Below are 21,114 nucleotides of genomic sequence, written 5' to 3'. Positions count from 1 at the left end.
TCCTGGTTGGCAGACTCACAACCGGGGTGTTGTTGGCTGCATCTGCCCCTGCACTTGCCAACACCAGGCTGTTCGGGGCAGCAGATGACATTACTGCTCCAGGGACACGTGTCTTGGTCAGGGCAGCCCTGCGTGCACCTACGGTTTCCCTCCTGGCCTGTTGGAAATCTTCCAAGTGCTCTTCAAGTGCCAACGCAGTCTGTGCTGGCAGACCCTGAGCCTGGGTGGTGGTGTCCACAGCTGCACAAGCAGCTACCACTACCCTTGAGCCCGTGGCAGTCGATGAAACAGACTGCCGGGTCACACGGGCACCAGTGCCAGATGCAGAAGCTGCATCTCCCGGAACCACAGGGGGTGGTGGCAAGACTGCACCAACAAATGGTACAACTTCGTGCTCAAGTGGCGCACCCCTGCCTCTTCCCCCTCTGCGGCCACCCTGGACACCCTGGAGTCCCCCTACTCCCTGGTCACCCCGGCCACATCCATGACCACGCCCACGATGAGGAGGACGCCCAGCTGAGGCGCCCCTCACCTTTGGTGGCCTCCCAACCATGGCACAGATGGAGTAGTGCCGGCACAGATGGAGGAGTGCCAATGGGAGGTGTACATCACAATTGTCTTGGGCAATTAGGTTGAAGGGGGTGGGATGCAAGATGTTAACAGCCCCCCTGCACCTGCAAGGCTGTATGTGACCCCGGTGATGTAGTGACGGGTCACGCAACGCTCAGGCACCCCAAAACTGCAGTAAAACCGTGCACGCAACCCTGCAGCCTACGTGCATGGAATCAACCTCCCCCAGTACGCGGTGGCACCCAGTAACACGAAAAACGCGTACACGTGGAACACGCAGGCTACTATGACCTCGAAAACAGGTGCGATACACAGGGGCACCTGCAGTGGGAAAAATAGCGTGCGCGACTCACCGTCTGATCAGCGTGATCATGAAAAACACGCGTAGACAATACCACCGCCAAAAGATGAGATATGTCCTTGATCTGCTGTGAAGTTGTGATGGTGCGCGAAACAACACGAAGTAGCAACACACGTCGATCTCCACAAAAGGCACGTACAGCGAACTGCTGGCCCCGCTCACCTTTAACCCATGCTGAGGGAAATGCCCGTGCACATCGCGTCACTTACGCGAGTAGGCCCTTTCCTCGGATTACACGCATTCACATGCGGACGTGCAATTTTTTCATGCACGCGCTGATCCACTCTGCCCACGTTACGAGGGAAACGCCTGTGCGCGTCGCATCACAGACGCACTTACGCACTGAGGGCCTTTCCTCGAATTACACACTGACTTGCAATTTTTTCACGTGCCAAATCACACCGTATCGAGCTGGCCACGCGAATACACACGGAAGACCACGGTCCTGCCCTGAAGGCCATTTTCCTGCCTCCCAGAGCCCCGAGCATGCTCCCACATGTCCTGCTATTTGCTGCCTGCACATGAGCCAGGGGTGCAGTTGCTGTGACCACCCCTGCTGGAACTGAAGACTCCTGACTGGGATACCATCACTCTACAGCACAGCCCCAGGACCCAGTTGCCCACCCACACCTGCCTCTGGGGTTGCCATGTCGGGCACAACACCATCTGACACCACTGGCAACACCCAGCCAGAGAGGCAAAGGGCCACCAGTTTCAGTGCCAGGGAAGTTGGTGTCCTGGTGGAGCAAGTCCTGGGGCAGTATGATGCCCTCTTTGGAAGTTCGCGCGCCGACAATGAAGGACGGACAAGGATCTGGATGGACATCGTGACTGACATCAACGAGGAGGAGGTGGCAGTCCGCAACATCAAACATGTCCGGAAGCGCTGGGAGGACTTCAGGTCCAGGACCCTCGACAAGGCCCAGCGCCTCTTGAAGGCAGCGGATGCCAAGGGGCACCCGGGCCACCTGTTGGACCACCAAATGAGGGTCCTGGAACGCACAGCCCAGTGCTCCATGTCCAGGTCCTTGAGAGGCAGACCCGTCTGGAGTCGAGCGGTAAGTGTACATGCATACTGATTGGACGCTGTGCATGTTGTGGTGTGCCAGTAGGGTGCAGGTTGCACATGTGTTTTTGTAGGGCCATGTATGGATGTGTATGTACAGGGGCGTGAGGATGACACATGTGAGTCCTCTGATGTGTGAGACACATGGATGGTGTATGTGTTGGTAAGCATGCAGGCCAAATGCAGGTGTGGGAGAACACATGTTTGAATTGCTGTGTATGTACGTTGGCATGGTTGTGGTGTCACACATGGATGATGGCTCCAGCTGCATGTATCTGCACTGTGTACATGTGCATGTGTGTGTATTTGACAAGTGTGCAACTGTGATTCAACGTGGATGCATGTGACACTGACATGTAGAAGGCTAAATGGCAGATGTGACATGGATGGCAAACTCATCACTGCGACAGTTGGTGGAGATGTACACATGCATGTAAGTGTGGTGGCCTGTGTTCATGTGTTGTGCACTCCACGTGTTTCATGTGACATCAGGCTCACCTTCGGCTGCTCGTGCTGTTGTTTGTGTATGGATGGTGATGCCTGGTGCAATAATGCTGTTGATTTGCTCATGTGTGTGAGTTGAAATGACATGTGTTTTGGGGAGTGTGATGCCATGTCTGAAGTTTGACACTGCCACTCATGCACAACTGTCATGTGTGTATCAGTCCATTGCCCCGTGCCCTGATGCCTGTGTTCTATCTCTCCCTGTCTGCAGCATCAACTGATGAAGAGGGCGGAGAGGGTGCTGTGGAGCAAAGCGGCAGGGATCGCACCACCAGCCGGAGACGCAAGGCCTGGCTCCCCTCCCAGGATGCCATCTTGTCGGGGAGTGAGGAGTCTGGTGCCGCGTCCCAGGCCGCAGCTGCCGAGGGTAGGTTCAAGAGGCGGAGGTTGGAGGTGGACTCCTCGGCAGCAGAAGCGGCAGCTGAGACCCCACAGGGTCCGACGGAGGAAGATGGCATAGAGTCATCCAGGTTGGTGGGGGGTTTGGTGGAGGAGGAGGCAGTGGAAGGGACACACACGGGGTCTGGAGGTGGGGATTCCACTGGTGCTAGTGGTGCAGTGCAGGGGCAGGGACTGGAGGCAGCACAGGCCGCCGCGGAGGTGCCTGTGTGTAATCCTGTCCCCGATCCTGTGACTGCATCAACCCGCACCAGCAGGGATGCATACGTCCAGACCCGTTTTCAGGCAGGGGATCCGCTTACAACAATTGGCCTTCCTCTCCCTGTGGACGTGGCTATCCGGGACCGGGTTGAGCCTGTCCTGAGTGGGATGGCGTTGCGTCAACGGGGCATGTGAGGTGACCTGCAGTGTTTTCGTGAAGACACTGCACGTAATCTCGAATGCCTCATTGACCGCGTTGACCTACTGGGACTGGTCACCAGGGCTGGATTCCTCCGTTTGCTGGACCTTGTTCCGACCCCCTCCTCACCTGAACACCCTACGCGCCGGTCGTCCTCCATGCCATCTTCCCACCCATGTATCCCCTGGGTACCCTGTGGAGCCGCCTCTGACCCAGCGGCCAGGCTGGTGGGGGACACATCCCTGCCACAGTCGGGAGTTGGACGTCCTGCAGCGGTGGCCACCACGACAACTGCACCCCAGCCAGAGGAGGAAGTGCAGGCAGCAAGAGCAGGGGCACAGGCATAGCAGCAGCAGCAGCAAGGTGGGAGCCATGATGGCTCGGGGCCATCGACATCGGAGGGGCAGGCATTGGCCAGAGGGCAGGAGGACCCAGGATTACAAGTGTCTTCCGTGTGGCAGCGGTTGGGCCACGCCATAGATGCGGAGCGGCGGCGGGCGGAAGAGGCACGGCTCACAATGGTCAAGGCGGAGAACTCCATGCGGAGGGCACTGAGGCGGGCCGAGTGCCTCGAGGCAATTCGCAGGGAGTTGGAGGTCAACATGTCATCGTCCCTGCAAACCCTCTGGGCCATGGAAGAGGACCGCCTCCAGGACATCGAGCAGGAGTTCGATGCTGCCCTGGCCCAGGAAATCGGGAAGTGAGCCGTTGGACTAGCCCGCCACCATTGTATATAGTTTGTAGTTTTAGGTTTCCTTTATCTTTTTCATTTATTTGGGGCACTTGGACTATGCCCCGCCTTTTTGTATATAGTTCTTTATTAGGTAGTTTTTTGGCTAGGTTTCATTTAATTGTTGGGCTCATGGACCCTAGATTACTTCTTTGTACATAGTTGAACAGTGGATTTATCAATTATTATTTTTATCAGCATGGATCAATGGATTTTACTGTTTCAGTTTCCTTTGGATTTGATTTGTTGGGGAGTGTGATGCCATGTCTGAAGTTTGACACTGCCACTCATGCACAACTGTCATGTGTGTATCAGTCCATTGTCCAGTGCCCTGATGCCTGTGTTCTATCTCTCCCTGTCTGCAGCATCAACTGATGAAGAGGGCGGAGAGGGTGCTGTGGAGCAAAGCGGCAGGGATCGCACCACCAGCCGGAGACGCAAGGCCTGCTGGCAGGTGCCCATCACTGCTGGGTGGGTGGGGGTCCTGGGGGACATGAGTCGGGGACTGCTGGCAGGTGCCCATCACTGCTGGGTGGGTGGGGGTCCTGGGGGACATGAGTCGGGGCCTGCTGGCAGGTGCCCGTCAATGCTGGGTGGGTGGGGGTCCTGGGGGACATGAGTCGGGGCCTGCTGGCAGGTGCCCATCACTGCTGGGTGGGTGGGGGTCCTGGGGGACATGAGTCGGGGACTGCTGGCAGGTGCCCATCACTGCTGGGTGAGTGGGGGTCCTGGGGGACATGAGTCGGGGCCTGCTGGCAGGTGCCCGTCAATGCTGGGTGGGTGGGGGTGCTGGGGGACATGAGTCGGGGCCTGCTGGCAGGTGCCCGTCACTGCTGGGTGGGTGGGGGTCCTGGGGGACATGAGACGGGGCCTGCTGGCAGGTGCCCGTCAATGCTGGGTGGGTGGGGGTCCTGGGGGACATGAGTCGGGGCCTGCTGGCAGGTGCCCATCACTGCTGGGTGGGTGGGGGTCCTGGGGGACATGAGTCGGGGACTGCTGGCAGGTGCCCATCACTGCTGGGTGGGTGGGGGTCCTGGGGGACATGAGTCGGGGCCTGCTGGCAGGTGCCCGTCAATGCTGGGTGGGTGGGGGTGCTGGGGGACATGAGTCAGGGCCTGCTGGCAGGTGCCCATCACTGCTGGGTGGGTGGGGGTCCTGGGGGACATGAGACAGGGCCTGCTGGCAGGTGCCCGTCAATGCTGGGTGGGTGGGGATCCAGGGGGACATGAGTCGGGGCCTGCTGGCAGGTGCCCGTCAATGCTGGGTGGGTGGGGGTCCTGGGGGACATGAGTCGGGGCCTGCTGTCAGTTGCCCATCACTGCTGGGTGGGTGGGGGTCCTGGGGAACATGAGTCGGGGCCTGCTGGCAGGTGCCCATCATTGCTGGGTGGGTGAGGGTGCTGGGGGACATGAGTTGGTGATCACTAATGCAAGGTGACATGTGGGCTGGCTTGGGGGCCTGCCCATGGTGGATGGGCTGCGTGTGGGACATGACCAGGGGTGCAGGGTAGTCCCCTGTGGTGTGGGCTGCCTGCAGGGGCCGTGGAGGAGGTAGAGGGCACACCTGGGAGGACACACTGCCAATTTATGTGTGGGACTCCCCGCGCACCCCACTGGATACATGTACAGCGAAACCGCGTGTGAAGCTCCCCGCAAACCCCAGTAATACACGTACCCCGCTCGCAACGGGACAATCGCGTGTGAAACTTCCTGCGAACCCCCGAAATACACGTACCCCGCTCGCACAGGGCCAATCGTGTGTGAAACTCCCCGCAAACCCCAGTAATACACTTACCCCACTCGCACACGCCAATCGCGTGTGAAACTTCCCGCAAACCCCCGAAATACACATACCCCGCTCGCACAGGGCCAATCGCATGTGAAACTCCCCGCAAACCCCAGTAATACATGTTCCCCACTCGCACAGGGCCAATCGCGTGTGAAACTTCCCGCGCACCCCCAAAATACACATACCCCGCTCGCACAGGGTCAATCGTGTGTGAAACTTCCCGCGAACCCCCAAAATACACGTACCCCGCTCGCACAGGCCCAATCGCGTGTGAAACTTCCTGCGAACCCCCGAAATACACGTACCCCGCTTGCACAGGGCCAATCGCGTGTGAAACTCCCTGCGAACCCCAGTAATACACGTACCCTGCTCGCACAGGCCCATTCGTGTATGAAACTTCCCGCGAACCCCCGAAATACACGTACCCTGCTCCCACAGGGCCAATCGCGTGTGAAACTCCCCACGCAGGGTTGTACATGTATTCGGAGGGGTGCACGGGGAGTTTTACAGGCATTTTCGTGGTTGGGGGGCTGTATGCTGGTCCAATGGCCTTTGCACCATGTACGGGATTTGTGCGCTGTGCATGGCGCACAGGGAGGGTTTGGGGGCGTAACTGGCGCTGCTGCAGTGTTGCTGCGCCACTCTGCGCCACGGCTGGTTTTGGATGTTAAAATCCATTAATACGCTGTACGCGGAAATGGATTTTGGCACACGCGGCTGGCGCAGACTGTCGCAGGCACACACTGTGCGCCAGCCGCGTGCGCCACTTGTGCGCTGATTTCTATGAATTACCCCCTCAGTTTGAAGAACATACCTTGAAAAGTCTATTTCTGCATACAAATATAATGACATGAGTATGCATTAGGAAGTGGTGCTAGGTGAATAAAGTGATCAGTCATTTTAAAAATGTCTCTGTGTAATAGCAATTAGAATATGTTTTCCCCTTGGTTACATGTCATGCCATGTACTATTGTGTGAAAAGGGGAAAACATGCAATAAAGACAGTTAAATTAATCCCATGATGCAGAAATAATATTGTGATCAACAGCAAGCAGTGGAGTTATGGGGGAATCTGAGGGCAACCTGTTCATACTTTTTATTGAACCTGCACCGTCGACTCTGCTTTTAATCCTGAGAGGGTATTAAAATAGGTAGCAGTGAGTTGGCCAATAGTAACATGTGTTGGGTAATAGTGGAAACTGTTATTTACTGTGGATGTGGGGGGTCCTTGCAGTCAGGCGTGGGGTATTTGTTCAACTTTGGGGACCCCCCCGCCATGAACCTTTTCCCATCCCCGGCAGGCTTCACACTAGGATACCACTAGGTCAGAAAGCGGGTGCTGAACCGGGGAAGTGGGGTGGGGGAACAAGATTCAGTTAACCGTGATCATTTTTCTCCTGCAAAGGATGACTAGGATGACTAGGCAATTAATCATTATTTCCAGACAGGGCCTTTCTTTCAAGAAAAATTGCATTCTGGCAAGTATAGGGTTTGTTCACTTCAGTTGAACCAATTGGACTATTACACCTGGGGACAGTCATTTCTAAAAGGAACATCCAAGAATGAAACTGGGCTGCCCCTGTGGCATTGAACATTCTGTGGACCCAGTTCCTGCAGCACCTGCCGTCTCTCTGGCTCTCCCATCCTCCATCATTCTCTCTCTCTCTCTCTCTCTCTCCCTCTCGCGCTCTCTCCCTCTGTCTCTCTCTCTCTGTTTCTCTTTTTGTTATTTTGTATTTGTATTTATTGTGTTTCATATAGCGCCTTTGTCCAAAGCGCTTTACATAGAACAGTCAGCAATATAATAAATCAGAATGCAAATCAGCATTCAAAAACAGTAACATTCAAACTGTGTTCATAAATAGTAACAATCAGTTAGCATTCCTGGGAGTAATCAGTCAATCAGTGTTTATAAACAGTAACAATCAATTAGCATACATAAGAGTAAATGAATCAGTGTTCATAAGCAGATTAAATCAATTAGAGGACTGTAGAAGGTGGGTTTTAGAGAGGAATGGAACAGAGGATAGGAAGTAATGGAGCGAAGAGACAGGGAAAGCATGTTCCAGTGAAGAGGGGCTATGACCTGGAACGAGCGAAAACAGGATTGGGCACAAGGGGGACGTGGGACATTGAGTCTAAAGAGATTAGTAGAGCAGATGAAGCGAGATGGAGAGTAAAAAGAAAGGAGAGATGCAAGGTAGTCAGGAGCAAGGCGATAGAGACATTTGAACACAAGATAGAGAAAGCTGTATTTAAGTTGAGAATAGAAGGGCAACCAGCCAAGAGAGGCCAGGGAAGGAGAAATTGGGTCATGGTAGGAGAGAAGACAGAGTGAGCAAATTGAAGAATGATAGATAGATTTAAGAGGAGCAAGGTTTGAGTGGGGAAGACCAAAGAACAGAACAGAACAATAGAATAGTCGGGAGAAGACTAGTGAGGAGATGAGGAGTTTTGTAGTGTGGAAAGTGAGAAAAGGGTGGACTTTGTGAATGTTGCAGAGATGAAATCGACAGGCGCAGGATGTAAGTGAGATGTGGTGGTCAACGGAAAGATTAGAGTCAAAGTAAATGCCAAGATTGCAGGTGGAGGGAGAGATTGAGAGACAGGAGGGAGAAAAAGAGATGGAAGAGGAAGGAGGTTGGGAGATGAGAGTGTTTGCGGGAAAGAATAGGACGCCCATTTTTTCGGCATTGAGAGTGAGGAAGTGAGAGGTCATCCAAGACTTGATGGCGGTGAAGCAGGATGAGAGATTTTGATGAATGTCTGAGGAGAAAGAATAGAAGGATAGAAAGAGCTGGGTGTCATCAGCGTAGAAGTGGTGTGACACACTAAAGGATGAGATAATGGGGGCAAGAAAGGAAGTATATAAGGAAAATAGAAAGGGACCAAGGACTGAACTTTGAGGAACGCCATGGACCAGAGGATGTGAGGAAAAGTGTTGCCACCCCAAGCGACAGCAAAGGTACGGTTGGAAAGGTAAAATGAAAACCATGATAGAACAGACCCACGCAGACCAAGGGAGGAGATAGAGTCCAGGATCAAAGAATGATCTACAGTGTCAAAGGCAGCAGACAGATGAAGTTAAATAATAATAGATGAGTGTTTGGAGTAGCGAGCAGTGAGAAGAGAATTAAGTACGTAGGTAAGGGCTGTTTCAGTTGAATGGTAGGGGAGGAAACCAGACTGAGTCGGAGGAAGGAGAGATAGGCTCGATACAAATGATGAGATTCGTGAAAAAACAAGGCGATCAAGGAGTTTGGATAGAAAAGGTAAGAGGGCTATAGGATGGAAATTAGAAGCAAGAAGGGGGTTAGCTGTAGGTTTCTTTAGGATAGGTATGATGATTGCATATTTAAAGGCAGTAGGAAAGGTAGAGGTGGTGTGACTAATGTTAAAGAAGGAGGTTTCCAGAGGTGGGAAAACTTTGGGGATATGTGAAGAGGGGATGGGGTCAGTAGGGGCTGCTGTAGGGTGAACGTTGGTCAGGAGGAAAGCCATATAATAGTCTGTTACAGGAGGAAAGGTAGAAACAGTGCTGGAGGGGGTAGGGAAGAATAAGGGGGAGGAGTTATAGGAAGGTGTAGATAGTATGTCCTGGCGTAGGGAGTGCACTTTGGAAGAGAAGAAATTGGCAAGGTAAGATGCTGATAGGGATGAGTTGATGGACGGGTCAGGTGTAGGAGGAGAGAAAAGTCAGGTTAGGGTTTGGAAGAGACGTTGAGGATGAGTGGATTGACTGTGAAGAAGGTCAGAGAAGTCGATACGTTTGGCAGACTTAATACAGTTGTCGTATAGGATGTGATAAGATAAATAGGTTGCTTGGTTAGTAGGAGAACAGTGTTTGCGCCAGTGCCTTTCAAGGCAGCGAAGAAGGCGGCGCATAGAAGAGAGATGAGGAGAGAGCCAGGGTTGGGCAGGTTTGTGAGTGGGCCGAAAGGAAGAGAGAGGGTAAAGTTGATCAAGGCTGGATGTAAGACATGAAGAGAGAGTGGACGAAGCTTCATCTACAGAGAGAGAGGAGAAGTGTGTGAGAGATGGTAGAGAGTGTATGCAGTTATCTCGGAAGAGCGAGGAGTAAAAATTGCGTAGATCACGCCCAAAGAAAGTCTTAGTGGAGGAGAGGGAGGAGGTGCTAGAGGGAGTAGGCGGGAGCAAGGAAGCTGAGATTAGGGTGTGATCTGAGAGGTAGACAGGGGGAGTAGATATGGAGGAGGCAGTAAACGATGAGGTGAAGATCAAGTCGAGGGTAGTACCAGAGGTATGAGTGGGGGGAGTGGGAAGTGGGGGAAGTAGGTGAGAGTCAAGTATTGATAGGAAGGGGTATGTTGGATGAGTAGAGGAAAGATGAAGATTAAAGTATCAGAGCAGGACAAAAGGTGTAGGACTAGGTAGAATGTGACCAAGAAGGTGGTCAATGTCTTCGCAGAATGAGCCAAGTGGTCCAGTCGGGCGGTAGATAATGAGAAGAGAAATGGCATGAGGAGCAGTGAAAACTTTATATATAAATTCAATTGAGGAATATTCTGGTAAGGGTAAAGGTGATGGAATAGATTAACATTTAGGACTGTAGAGTAAGCCAACACAGCTGCCGCCGCGTCCATTGGCACGAGGGACATGTGCAAAAGAGGATAGAGAAGTAGTAAGAGAAGCAGCAACAGTTGTGTTATGTGGGAGAATCCAAGTTTTTAGTTATGCAGAGAAAATGAAGATGTAAGGCACAGAAAAAGGTACAGAACTGCCATGGTCTTGTTGCAGAGGGATCTTGCATTCCATAGTCCAAGGTCGATGGTGGTGGAAGTGTCAGTAAGTTGTGGGTAGATGAGAATTAAGATTCCTGGGTGGAGTAGTGGAGTGGTAGTCGGTATGAGGGATGATTGAAGGGGACGGGTAGGTATGGAGATAGTCATAAGGATGATAAGCAGTGCCTTGAGGCTGGACCAGAGCACGGTAGGTGGAACAAATGATGATGGGAACAGGCAGGGTGTAGCATGCTCACAGGGACTTTTGCCACGGATACACCACGGACAGCTGCAGACAGCTGTGACCCACTTCGCTGCGGCTTCACCTGAAGGCGGGGGTTTCTGCCGCAGGTGAGCGAGCGTGAGCGAGGTTGGTGAGCGTGGCCTCTGCTTCGATGGTCTGTTGCTAGGCAACAGACAACAACAGTGCGCATTCAGGTGATGCCAGCAGGTGGTGGAAGGGCAAGCTGGTGAGGCCAGCTGTGCTGCTGCACAACGGGGTGGCCCAGAAAGATGGCAGGCAGCTGGTTGGAGAATTGTTCATTTGGCAAGTTCTTTCTGGCACTGAAATACACACCAATACAAGCAACATCTATTTTGAGAGCACCCGGAAAGCATTGTCTTCAATTTTGTATCAGGAAGATTGGATACAAAAAGGGAAACACAAATTGTAGATATCTTTTAAAACACCAACATCACACAAAACAGAAACTAAAAAAGCAACACTAAATATAATGTATTCATGTATGTTGCAGTTCAAAATTGTCACACACAAGAAAAATGGACACGGAACAGAAACATTTTCTGACACATGGTGGTAAATCATAACATTTGCCGGCATGTCCTGCCATTCCATGATGGCCCCCATAAAATTAACTTCTTTAAATTAAGATGCAATGACCTAATGAAAGCATTCCCTGCATCATTCAGAAGCAGCTTGTTATGGATTGGGAGTCTTGCCGATATATTCTTTAACCACAGTGCAATGCAGCACAACAATATATAACAACATCGTTGTAATAGCTTCTACAAACTGGTTGACACTAAAAAGACCTTTCATCATGATGCGTTCTTTCTCCGCCCTAGTTGATTGAGACCATGGCCTCGCTACATAGTCCTGCAAGTCCTCTGACAGATAACTAAAGATGTCTCTATCTCGGCCTTCCCAGGCCCAACAGAAGCATCTACAAAACATCCTGTGGTGTGATGTTATGTATGTGAAAGTAATGAAAGACAATCCGAGGCAGCAGGCCTCTGTTCTTCCCACCAGATGTCACTGTCTCAAGTACACACCCACAAGCAGCCAGTGTTCGTAAATGACATTTCACTAGTGCCAAAAAGAAAACAGACAGAACAAGATCAGCACATTCTGGGTGCTTAAGGACAACATAAAGCAAAATGAAATCAGAATTACCCTATGTGCCTTGAGGGGGAATGCCTCATCACAGACACCCCACACTTGTGTTGCTTTTATTGCAGAAAGGATACGTTCAAACGAAAGGAAGTTTAACCTACAACTTCAGCTTCCTTTGCCCATGAGTAAACAAACCAGTAGGTCCAAAATAATCCTATAGATACAATGTGATATAGTATCTATACCACCTTCCCTCTGTCTAAAAACAATAGTCACCCTCCCTCTCTGGCCACTTGTACCCCTATCCCTGACCTCGGCTCATGCTGGATTTTCTAGCACCATAGACACATCCAGGCTTTTCCAGCTCTCCATCGCCTTTAATATATTTCCGTATTGGCCTCTTTCCGCCATCGTGCCTGACAGGCTTGGAACCAATTTGGCATTTCGACACACAGGGACTGATTCATGGAATATTTGCCTGGTTCAAAGTCAATTTGCACTGCTGAAAAGGGACTTTGCACTGCCGACACAAACCCTGATTCATGGAACCGTGCAAAGTGTATTTTTGCAAGGCAAAGTCCGGGCAAAGTCAGCGCATCGTCATTTTTGCAGTACAAAATGACTTTGTCCGGACTTTACACGGCAAGAATATACTTTGCACAGTTCCATGAATCAGGGTTTGTGTCGGCATTGCGAAGTCACCTTTCAGCAGTGCAAATTCAATTTGAACCGGGCAAATATTCCATGAATCGGGAAAATACATGCATTCGGTTTTCTAAGTGTGAACCATTGTGTTTTTGCAATCAGAGTTTAAATGTGTGTGTATTTTGCACTGCCAATCTACTGAATGCTAATAGAAAAGGAATCCATGAATTATTCTGTATTCTATCCCAGAATGGTGAACATTAAGCCCTGATCTTTCAGGCACACACCAACTCTGTCCTAGTGTAAAGTGACAAGGGTGTGTATGTAAAGTCAGTATTGTTGCAAATAAAACTTATTAATGCACTTCAATGTAGATGGGGGAATATGGTTGCCAATTGGATCGGTATTAGTTATTTTTACAATTTCAATTATACTTTTTTTGGTTTCGTTAAATATTTTAACCTTTTCAAAACACATTCAAATTACAATATTGTTTCATTGCAAATGTACTGACATTCAAGTTACATTTTTGATTAAAACACTGTGAAAAAGTCGCACAAATTCATCACGTATCACACATAATCTCACAAGATAAAACATGATAAAAGCATTACAACAATTAAGATCATGTTAAAATCAAAATTATATTCTCAGAGTTTCAAATTATTTAAAAAGGATACTGTAGCTATATTTAAGGAAATATTCTCGGCATTAAATATTCTTGCCCACATTTCATCACTCGAGAGTCAATTAAAAGCTCCATAAAACTTATAAAAACTCTCCTTCCTGGGTTGAGACAAGGCTGGGCATTCAGTAAAAAGATGTTTTAAAGTTTCACTTGCTAAAACATCATTGCAAAAGCAGCATCTATTGTTATGAGCATGATCTTTCCATCGAATTACCAGAACGGTCTTGGTGGGCCACAAATCCAAATGAAGTTGTAACAGAGCATTCCGATATATGGAGTCTGGAAATTTTGATAGATATTTTGGAAGCTGTTTTCGCATTGTAATAGTAAAGCAGGCAATTTTCATTACCCGATATCTTTGGCATAGAGCCCATAGATTAATCCATTCAGATTCATATAGCTTCCTTTTGACTCCATCTGGGTTTGCTGTCGATAATTGTTCTTCAATATAATATTTTGTCAATAATGATATGCAATAATCTTTCCAAAGAGTTAAATCATTATTGCCGTGAATGTCCAATGCAGCTTCTGCTATTATAGGAATTAAAGTGGTTCTGTGCTCATCTTGCAACAAAATGTTTCTGTATAAAGCCAATGTCTGCCAATTTCCCACTGCTTGCAATGATGTTAAGCTAAGCTCATAACGAAGAACTAAAATTGGGGTTCTTCTAGGCAATCCCAGGAACGATTTCCAAAATGTGCCCTCATGTACATCCTCTGACAAGCTGGCCTGCCGCCTGCTGCGAAGGCAATACCGTCTCTCTGTCCTAACCAAGAAGAGAGCGCATATCTCTGCGGCATCTACAACTTGGCTGAACTCTTTAAAATCTGCAAGGAACTGGCCAATCCTGCCGCAGTCTCTACCTCTCCTGTCCCCTCCCAGGCCCTCTGCATGGCACTGGCTTCTCACTTCATCTCTAAAACTCAGGGCATCCTGTCCTCCCTCTCCACCTATCCCCTCCCTCCCTGGCTCCCTCCCTCCCTGCTCTTCCTCTGGCCTTTTTGCAGCCTCCTCTCCTCCCTCCTTCTCTGCCTTTCCTCTGTTCTCCGCTGACGAGGTTTCTAGACAAGTCTGATCTATGAAAGTCTCATCAAAACAGGTTCACCCCTGTTCCTCCAAAACCATAAAGGACCACATTGACTGCCTGGCTCCTGCCCTGGCTGATTTCTGCAATCATTCCTTCGCCACTGGAGTCTTCCCATCTGCCCTGAAGCACTCCCTTGTGCACCCGCTTCTTAAGAAACCCTCTGCAGACCCCTCCTGCCTGGCTAACTATCGCCCCTTCTCCATCACTCACTTCTTGGGCAAGCTCCTGGAGAAACTGGCCATCTCCCAGCTTAATCTCCACACTGAATCTGTTGGTTGTCTTCATGACCATCAGTCTGGCTTCAGAGCTGCTAGAAGCACGGAAACTGCTCTCCTAAAACATCAGTGAAGACCTGCTCTCCGACCTTGACTCTAACACCCCTTGCGTCCTCATCCTGCTTGATCTCTCTTCTGCCTTTGATACTGTCAACCATGCCATCCTGCTCAACCGTCTCCGTGATGACCTGTGTGTCACTGGTCAGGCTCTGGCGTGGTTGACTTCTTTCCTCTCTGACCGACCCTCCCAGGTCCAACTTGGCCCTTCCTCTCTGCTAACTTTTTCTCTACCTGTGGTGTCCCACAGGGGTCTAACCTCTCTCCCTGCACTGCTTTCCTGGCAACCCCCGCACTTGGTGACTGTTTTCTGTATCCCTACGGTCCCACCTCCAGCACTTGACAGCGGACGTCTGCACTTACCCTTTGCACTTGCCACCTGCTGGCTGTCCTTTTACTTACTGTTTATTTATTGTCTTATCCCATGTAAAACACTGTCCTCTCCCGCCTTCTCCCCCGCAATTCTCCTCCTTCCCCTTCCCATGCACTTGAGTGATCTGAATGTCACCTGGCCTAGTAGGATCGTTGTCTGTCTTCCCTCTGTTCCCCCTCCCTTGCCTCGTCGCGCCTTGAAACACTTGTGTATAGGCGCATTATAAATGCCATATCATATCATATCAGATTTTCCAATTTGGGTTGATCTGATGGCTTTTTAGAGTGGCCACCATATATAATTACCGGGATTACTTTCTGCACATAAAAGATTAATATAGTAGCTTACAATAGATTTTGCAATGAACTCACAATAAACCCTGTGTTTGGGCTGTTAAATTATTAATTTGATTAAAAACATCTATTTTATAAGTTCTCCTGAGCTGATGTTTATGTTGACCCCTAAATATCTATACTCTCAAACAATTTCCAATTTGTCACTACCTAACCACCATTTTTCTTTTACTGTTTGGTGCCATTTTGTCCCAGGTAGTATATTCCTAGGGCATCTAGCTGCCTTTGCAATCGAATAGGCATTTGATGAATGCTTACATAGTCGTCAGCAAACAGTAATCATGAAATGTTTGTGGATCCTAGCTTCGGCAGAAAGGATCGTGGAGTTTCCAAAGATTGAAACATATCATGGATGTAAAAGTTAAACAGCAGTGCTGCAAGGGCACAACCCTGCTTCAGCCCTCTTCGAGTAGGAATTTCCTCAGATAACACTCCGTCCTGATTAAGTTTGACTCTAATGGACGTCTAATTGTGTAATTGTTGAAGTAGATATAATAGCGCTGGGGGAAATTTACACTCTTCAACTTTTGGCATAGCACCTTTCTAGAGGTCTAGTGATTAGTTATTATTCATCACTGAATAAAAGGGTTGATTCTTCCATGAATATAGGACTGGATGAAATCTCATGCCTAAGGGTGGATGAACCTCTGCCAAACTGACCTCTTGGGACGAGCCAAACTTCCCTTGTGATATACAAAGTTCACATGAGATTTGGAAGCGACAACTAACAACCATAAATCACACCCAAACACCTGCAAGTGATTCAGTTTGTTGGGCATACATAAGCGGGCCATCCAGAACCACCGACCATCCCACAGAGCTTCAGTGGGCCAATCAGATCCTCCACACTTCTGGAGATCTTGCAGAAGAGGATAAAATAGTCCAGCACACTTCCAGGTTCTCTATGGTTTATGATTGGCTGTTTAAGGAAGGAACATGGCTTATCCAAATGGGCAGTGAGCAGGAAAGCATGTGTTGTAACCACTGAGATCATTATATATGAGCATTGTTCACATTGTATTCCCTGTCAGTGTCATTTTATGTTTTCTTGTGTTAGTTTTGTGAAGTTCCTCACATAATGATTTTCTCTTTGTGGAACCCTCCGTGAAGCCTTTCTGGTTGTTTGGTTCCTGACTTCCCACCTCTCTCCTTTCTCCCCACTAGCCCAAAAAGAAAAAAACATTGAAAAAGAGAAAACCTTTCTGAAAAGCCTTTCTGAAGCCTTTTTCGGTTGTTTGGTTTTTATCCATTTCGATTAACTTTCCATCATCTACTTCAACAAAAGGACAAAACAAACCTTTTGTGAACCACTTTGATACTGTCTTTTAATCCCTCTACGTTTCAACCCCAAAATACAGAACAAGAAAACCATTGAGAGACGTTTGTCCTAGTAGAATCTCCTTGTGAAAACGTTTTCCTTAATGCTCCCCAACCCAACAAATAGTTATAGAGCAATTTCATCTCTTTATGAGCATCTCATTTTGGATAAGGATGCGTGTCAGCAGTAACAGGAGGTGAGAAAGGAAGAGGGAGAGGTGGAGGAGCAGCTGGAGGGGTAACAGGAGGAAGCAGAAACTGAGGGGCAGCAGAAGGACAAACATGAAGAGGGGGGATGAAGGGTGGCGGCGGAATGAGGTGGGGAACTATGAGAAGGCATATGAAGAGCAGTGGGAGGCAAATGAGGAGAAGGATGAGGGGGAGGAGAAGGAGGTATAGCAGTGAAGGGTCCGGAAGAGGAAGAGGCTAACCAAACTGAGGCTCATGGCTCATATTCTGTGGATTAGGAAAGGGTACTGATCCAAGATTTTCCAGTCTGGATCGCTCATGTGTGTGGAAGTACTTCTCCCTTCCTGAAAGGAATTACTGGGAGAAATGTTTGCATTTGTGTACAATCTTTGTGTTAAAGTAGTGGGCAAAAATTGTGAGCATTACACAGTGGGAACAACTCCAATGTGTAACCCCATTTCACAGAGGCATGCATTGACTTAATATATGCATGTGCCATTTGCTTCCTCAGCCCCATGGTATTCACCTCTATTTTTGCAGAGGAAGATTCTGCCAGCACATCTGGAGATGCAGAAAGTTCACCATCACCACAGAGCACGGCAGCCTGAGAAAAGTAGTTTGATAACATACCAAAAACTACACAAAATGGCACGATGGTTAATGGCCATTCTGAACAGTAATTAGGTCAATTCGATAAAAATGTTATATTTAAATTGATCATCTTTTATTTTTTTCACATCAGGAACATATTATATATGTCAGCACCTGGTATGATGAACTGTAGTTACATTACTGTATCTTAATCTTTTCTGTTTTAGAAAAGTTTAAAATGTGAGTGTAGTAGCCAACCTGTCTTTTTTGTAGTCTGGAAATACGCCAAAAACTACAAAACGGTAGTGGGCATTTTGGTTTGAATTCCTGCATTTAAGTGGATTTCATACTATTTCTATAAATCAGGAACTTATATATTTCAGCATTAAGTATGATCATTGTAGTTACTTTACTTTATCTTTAACTTTTGTGTTTTAGATAAGTTTAACACGTGAGTGTAGTATTCATTGCGTATTTTTGGAGGCCAGAAATACATTAAAAACTACAAAACCGTCCACTATGGGTAGCAGCCATTTTGTTTTGAATTCCTGCATTTCGGCCAAGATTTAAATGTGAATGCAGTAGAGATCGGCTGGGACATTCCACCATGTGGAGGAATACTTTCTGTAAGTTATATCGTTTGTATTCATGTTATTGTTAATTACTGAATACACAAGCAATACGTTATTAACATATATTTGTAATTTCAGTTCTAGAATGAAACTGAGACTAGCTTTTGAATTAATTCAACAACAACTATATTATTGGTAAAATCACAAACAGTGGCTAAGCATTTTAATTACAGAAAGTGGCACTATATATGATGCTCATTGATTATCTCTATATGTTGATAGTTGGAGAAGTAACATTATTATACTTTTTATTTATCTCTCAATACAGTTTTGCAATGGAATTCAGACATAATACAGTCTGTTATTACACTTACAAGAGGAATGCTGAGCCTTCCCTGATATATAATTAGACTATTACATTTAAGTAAGTAAACATATATAATTCTCCTTGTATAAGCAATAAGAGTAATTTGCATATTTATATATGTTTTCTCTTTTCATAGGGACTGAATGGTCTATTAACTACTGAAGACTCTCAAGAATAAGTCTAGGGGCCGTGCCAAAAAAAAAAAAAAAGAATATAGTCTAGGACTGAAAATCGGTTATATGTTGCATAAAGATACAGAAGGATCTACCATCCGAAACGCGTTGAGGCAAATATATTTTTGGGAGTTCTAATCTGATGATAGATTAATATTTTATTGAATCTTTCATCACTTTTTAAATTGTTTACCTAAATACAAGAATGTATTGCGAATATTGTGCAGATACATATGGTTGAAGTTTTCTCCAAAAGTACTGTATTAGAATTTTATTTTTGAACACTAATAATGGAGTAGCACCATTTTTGCATCATTGACCTGGCAGATCTTCTGGTCCATGGCCACTATGCCCTTTGTAGACTGGCAATTACTGATGAAACATGTCGTTGACAAGGTGAAAGTTGTGCACAAAGCAAGAAACATGCATGGGGCGAAGAGATTCAAGCCATTGTCTGCAGCAACAAAGTCCAGCTGTGTGTTATGATCTTAGCTCCTTCGCCACCACTTCCTTCAGCTTCTCAGGGATCTCAATGAGCACGTGGCCTCTGACTTCGAACCCTTTCATACACAAATGACCTCATGACAGACCGCTTGCCTTTGCTGCCTTCGTGGATTACATAGTGAATCACACACACACCTCTAAGTTGACATAATAAAAGAAGTTCACCCAACGTGCAGTCAGAACCATGTAGGCAACGCTATGTCTACTAATCCTCATGCCCATGGTCAAGTGGACTTTCTGTACCATTCCCACTGCAAAAGGTACCTCGTTTTACACTCTGGTACTGCCTTACAGCAAAAGTAACGTTGACTGGTAACTGTCCAACAATGAGCGACTTTACTAATGAACTGACAGAAATTGAGGATTTTAAACAAAGGAATACATCAAGAGGTCAATAGCCATGAGGTTGGTTGTATACGATTAAATGTTAGCAGTAGAAATGGGCCCTCTGTCATCCAACCTTTGATATGTTTGTCAATGCTCAAAAGTCTTCATCACACTGACCTGGTGCTTAGGGGTAGTATCATCTTGGCATCCGAAACAATGTTGGCACACCAGCAACGCTTTCTTGGATGATGGTAGGGCTATGGATAGATTGTGATTGACTGCTGGGGGGGAGCCTACAATTGAGGTCCTGTGTCATCATCCCACTCTTGTGCATGGTGCAGAATTGTGTGGGACCGCAAACATGCAGTACTCTAGGTCCCTGGTGCACCATGGCAAATAGCTTAAGTGTACAGACAGTGATGAAATGTTGTTGAACTTTGTCCTAGTTCAACAAATCCACACGTCTATGCACATCAGACAGTGAAGAATGTGGTAGGGGTGTGGATGTGGTTCTGCCATTGATGGTTTGGCTACAAGACATCAAAATTGAGCATTTGCAAATCTTAAAGATTGTGTTTGAAAGACATTATATATATGAGGATGAGTAGCTTTGACTTTCCCTCCCATCTCTATAACTGTAGAATTGTCCTTGTCCTCCTTTCTATCAGTGTTTTACAGAATCATATGTTGCTGCTGCCTGTACTCGGATGTGTAATAATCATTATCCAGCTGCATTGTCATAATTTTTCATCAGACACACCAAATAGTAAAAATGCCTTCATTTTTCCATGGCTGATATGAAAGGACCTTTTGAGACACATGCCTCCCCAATCCGCTCCCAAGATTTCTGATTTTTCTATGTTACAAGTATGTGAACTGGCAACACAAAGCCAACACTCTCTTATCTAAAAAGATTTCTAAGATTTTTCATATGCAAAAGCTTTCTAATACAATTGATTCACAAAAAGAGTTGTAAGCATTTCATTTTTCAGAAGCACTTTTAAGGGCTTGGATGTACCTGTCGCTGCTTGAAAACAATTCCTCAGTCTGACAAGCGATGGCACACACATTTATTTCGTGAAAGATGATCACTGGGGTTCTCTCCTACACTCAGTCATGGCCCGATCCCTTTTTACACATGTGTCCTATTGGGTCTTGATTAAATGAATGTTTTTGTGAGGAGACCTTTGTGAGGTAATATGCCTCCTCACCAGTTTGGGTGTGCATTCTAAGTCCAACCCCACCAATCTAATTGCTGTCATTAATGTTGAATGTCTAATTGTCAGCCCACATCTCCATAGGCCAAGTCTATAAAAATGGAGGCGTCAATTTTGGATTCAGATGGCTGTGTCATAGCAGTCTCCTGATTATGCCATGGTCCTCTTCAACAGTCTTCTGTGTCACAGGCCTCTCCCTGTCACTTATGTGAAAGCACAGCATCTGCTGCCCTCCAAGCATCCATAATTGCCTCATGGGTTTGTGCTTGTCTGCTCTGTGGATCGTGCTTGTGCGCATTTCTGTCTTCTCTGAAGCTACTTCACACTTGCAAACAGAAATCATGATCCTCTCTCGTGAGAAATGTGTGTCACTGTCTAAACACCTTTCAGGATGTTGGCTTATGGTTATGCAGGCAGTAAGTCTACAGATGTTGTGAATTGGGGAGCAGTCATGCAGATCTTGT

Source organism: Ambystoma mexicanum, chromosome 11 (genome assembly GCF_040938575.1).
Source record: "Ambystoma mexicanum isolate Mex_15411 chromosome 11, UKY_AmexF1_1, whole genome shotgun sequence".
Lineage (NCBI taxonomy): Eukaryota > Metazoa > Chordata > Amphibia > Caudata > Ambystomatidae > Ambystoma > Ambystoma mexicanum.
The sequence above is the reverse complement of the archived record's forward strand: the minus strand, read 5'-3'. Positions refer to the sequence as shown.